Source organism: Larimichthys crocea, unplaced genomic scaffold (genome assembly GCF_000972845.2).
Source record: "Larimichthys crocea isolate SSNF unplaced genomic scaffold, L_crocea_2.0 scaffold354, whole genome shotgun sequence".
Taxonomy (NCBI): Eukaryota; Metazoa; Chordata; class Actinopteri; family Sciaenidae; genus Larimichthys; species Larimichthys crocea.
Window position 1 is genome coordinate 9,756 of NW_020854692.1, and position 4,733 is coordinate 14,488.

General features: G+C 40.5%; 1 pseudogene; it reads right to left on the minus strand.

The window, feature by feature from the left end:
• Positions 1-671: 671 nt before the first annotated feature.
• Positions 672-996, minus strand: LOC109142461 (Ig kappa-b4 chain C region-like; annotated as a pseudogene).
• Between the last annotated feature and the right edge of the window lie 3,737 nt (positions 997-4,733).

A 4,733-nucleotide genomic window follows, 5' to 3' on the forward strand; every position in this document is an offset into this window, starting at 1 on the left:
AGCTGGAAGCTACTGCAGAGACTGATACACTTCACTGAGGACACACACACACACACACACACACACACACACACACACACACACACACACACACACACACACACCCACTTTAGGGCAACATTAGATGGCAGTGGTGACCATTATTGCCATGAGAATCAGGAGAGAGATATAAAGAGTTATCACGTTATGCAGATGACACCCTGCTTTATATTTTCTAATCCTGAAAATCATTTTTATTATTTAGATATTTTATTCAGATATTTTGAATCAGTTTTGGTCCAAATTAAGAACATATGAACATAACACATGGATCTGCTTTAAGGGCAGATGTTAGTAATAACAGATAGCTTTGTGACTCACCATTGAGTCCAGTGTTGTTACCAATGATAACTGTATAAATCAACTGGATCGACTATGAAGAATATCTACAGTCTTAAACCATTAAAAAGTCATTTGGGGAAAATGGACTTGTTACTGTGCATTAATCTGACTATGTTCCTAATATATAATATGTCAAAGAAAGGAAGTCAAAAGACATGTCACTTTTATAACATACATGATGAAATCTTTATTTTTGTAAAATGTTGAAACATACAACGACAGAGAGAGAGGAGAGAGAGAGAGCAGACTGAGAGCAGTAGCAGAGTAAACCAGATCAGAGTCCCAGTGAGTCAGGTCAGGACGGAACACTGGTCTCTCCTCAGTGTCTGTGAGAGTGAAGTCTGGGAGCCCTGGGTGGCCTCACAGGTCACAGAGTCCACCTTCCTCCACTGGTCTGCATCGAGCTCAGGGTGCTGCTCCAGCTGTAGAGGCCGTCCTTCTCCAGCACCACGGGGCTCCTGCTCTCCTCCCAGCTGATGCTGCTGCTGCTGTCCACCTTCCAGGCCAGACTCCAGTCTGAGGGGAAGCCCTTGTTGGCCAGACACATGAGCGTGGCCTTCCCCTGCTGCAGCTGCTCACTGGAGGGAGGCAGCACCGTCAGGGTGGGGGCGGGTATCACCTAGGAGACCCAATCACGGTTAGAGGACAGCTGTCAATCAAGCAGCAGACACTTGGACACCTTTACTGTGTGAGAGTTGATTTAGTCCTTTAAGACTTTCTGTCAGATGATTTTTCTGCTCCACCAGTCACTCACTCACACATTGTTTCACTTCCCTTCAAGAAGCCTCTCATGCATATCAGCACAGAGAGAATCATCATACAGAATGAGCTGAAATATATCAAACCACACTGGAAATAAAAGATCAAAAACTTTCTCATCAAAATCATCCAAAACCTGAACGATACATGACTTTAAGGATTTTAGTGGAAACATGAACAAATACAGAAAATGATCTGACGACATTAAAATGTTCTTCATGTGGATTTCAATCATCTTTTCCAAACTGTTCAAAACATTTTCAAACTTTAAAACAATTTGTGACACAATGAAGAGATTTGTCACATTTTCTGATCCCATCTTTATCTTCACTCTGTTCAGTTTTATTGGAATAATGGATTCTGAATTTGTTTAAAAAAATAGAAATGAATCTTGTCAAACATTTTAAAATCTGTTCTTCACTTCAAGCTGTTTAATTTCAGTTTGACAGGATGTGTAAAGACCTGTTAGTAAAGCTGCTCTGAGTTATCCTCCATGATAAAGGAGGAGAAATAAACATGAAAAACTAAAAGTGTTCAAATTAAAAACAAGATGTATTTATCTGTGCCTCAAACATCCAAAAACTGAATTTAAATTACATTTACCATATTATATTTAGTATTTGGCAGAAACTTACTTCCAACAATTCAGTCTGGTTCCTCCACCAAAAGTCCACCACAGTGATACAAATCATTAGTCGCCGTACAAAAACCTCTCACTGTAGAGAGACCCGGCTCTCTGACTTTGTCTGACAAAACTTTTTATTATTATTTATTTTTTATTATAACCTTATTTAACCAGATAAAAAAACCCATTGAGATCAAAGGACCTCTTTCAAAGGGTGACCCTGGCCAAGAAAGGCAGCCGCACACGTCCTTAGTGGTAAAAAAACCGACAAACACACAGTAAACCAGTTATAAGATACATTAACAATTTTTAAAAGCATCGGGGCACTGTTCAAAGCTTCCCTGTCTTTTTTTTTAAGCTGGAGCGGAAGCTTCCAGAGAAGACGTTCTACAATTTTAAGTCTCGCATTGGAGGGCCTGCCAAAGAGACGGGGGCCGAGAAGAACACTAATGGCTTTTTTCACCGTTTCAGTTTCTGACTCAAGGCGCAGCAAGATGTAGAAAATCACTGAGAGCAGGCATAACGGCTTTCGTTTTTTCGAAGGGAAAGTGCAAAACAAAGTGGAGTTAAGCCAAAGCAGAGCCTATACACCCGAGTTTATCCAGTGTGTGTATCGCGTCTTATCTCCAAGGATGGCATGCCCGCTTTTGTATTATATAGTTCCCAGTGATGGGTAGGCGGTGGCAACCAGTGATGAACCGTAGAGCACAGTGATACACAGGAGTCAGGGGAAGACGGCCGCGGTTGATTGCAGACCATATATACAACATCGCCATAATCACATTCCAGGTAGGAAAGTGGCTGATATTAAAAGCTTCGCGCTCTGAGAGAACAAAGAAAAACATGTTTATTTCTAGATAGAAACCGAGCCTCACCCTGCGTTTTGATATCAACATTTTTGATATGTAATTTAAAATAAGCTTTCCTCATCAATAGGAAACCCATGGTACTTATAGCTGTTGGCCCAGCTCTAGAGTTTCACCACGGGAAGTTCTGATCGAAGGGATATTTCAAAGGGAACAGATGGCATTTGAGAAAAAACATTAATTTAGATTTATCAGCATTAAAACCAGGTTTTTAGTTTTTTTTTTTTTCCCTTTTCCAAACGGAATCTGCACTGCATCAAAAAGCGGACTGTATAACAAGTTGAAAAGCCTGGAGGAATTGATTGTGAGGAACAATAAATGACAGTATCATCTGCATAATGTGGTTGAGGCATTTGACATATTTGCACACCAAATCATTTATGTTAATAGTGAATAAAATGGGCCCTACTACTGATCCTTGAGGTCCGCCTTTTGTGACCTTCAAGAAAGGTGGAGCCTAACTCAGCCATCGAACCCCACATTGTTCCTATTGGCCAAATAGTCGGCACAAACAAGAGGCCGCTTGTTCGGCAGACACCCTTCTACCAAGAATTTTTATAAGGAAGATTGTGATTCCACGTGTAAATTCTTTAGACAGATCGATACACAGAGACACGCAGAACTTTCTCGAGTCCAAAGCCTCAAAACACCTCATTAAGGACTTTTCGGGGCAGCAGTATGGTGCTGTGATGTTTCTCAAACCGACTGAAGGGGATTAGAATGTTCCGAGATTCCAAAAAATCCTTCAGTTGATTACATTACCCAATTTTTCAAACACTTTTGCCAGAAATACATTAATTTGGAGATAGGTCATTGTAATTATTAACAACTGAGGGTTCCTCCCTTTTAGCAGTGGGAGGACAAACGCGCGATTCCAGACCTTAGGAAAATTATTGTTGCTGAGGCTTAGGATTAAAAATATTAGTTTAAGGGCTCAGCCAATTAATGTCAGCAGCCAGTTTTAAAAAAAAATGGATCCAAAACTATCTGGACCAGCCGAGCGATTTTTTGGGACGTCCAATTTTTTTAACGCCACTATGGACCTCAGAAAAGAAATAGACACAGGCTCAAATGAAAAGAACAACAACAGGGGAACGGCTTTCAAACAGAAGGTTCGTTCCGTTTATTTTAAAAACATCACTTTTAAGAACACGTTAGAGATATAAATAAGTGCACCTCGTTCTAGTGATAATATAATGTTCATTAAAATAATTTAGGCATGGCACACTGGTCCTGTCCCGGTTTTAGCAGAGTCTTTCCTTTACCACGAATGTTGTTTGTTAATTCAGTTAGAGGCCCACTATAGCTCCAGAAGCAGATTTCACCAATATTCCCAAAATTTCCTTGGACATTTAGGTTATGGTGGTTTCCGGATAAATAAAAATTCAGACTTCGCTTTTTTTATTAAGGAGGTAATTTCTGCGGAGTGACGGAAAGATCCACTAGCCTCAGTTTTTGTTTTTCGTGCCCTTGGCCCAGGAAAGATCTCTTTCTTTAAAGAGGTTTCCAATTCTCAGTGGAAAACCCATCGCATTGTTTCGACCTTTTATCCTAAACTTACGTAGGGAGCGTTTTATTTTAATATAACTTTCAAGAATTCAGGAATGAACAAGATTACAGGCCAACCGACATCATCAAGGAGGGTAAGGATTACGTCCCACTCAAGATTTGATTAAATCATGCAACGAAAACCTTGCCCCCTGCTCATGAAAACAGTTTTTTTTAAAATCTCTTTTTTAAGTTAAGCATTCGTCGGTGTAGTTTTGGGGAGTTTTGGCCACCTCTACTCTGACACACCTTGTCAAGTGGCACACGTGGTTCATCAGATCGCTTTATTTCCCGAAAAACACCAACATCAGTATACCTGTGGGCGGGCATCTTTGTTATTTATTAACAGTATTCAAGACGCGACTGATCTTGGCAAGCCGGTATTTAATGTGTATTCTGTGCCCCCCTACCGCGCGTTGGGGTATCCAGGTTGTCTTAGATTTAATGAACACTTTTGATAAGTCTTTCCAACCGTCATCCTTCGAGGCTCGACCCTTCGTCTTCAACCAGTCCAGTGTTGTTAGGTTCCCCCTTTACTATGACAATAAACTAAC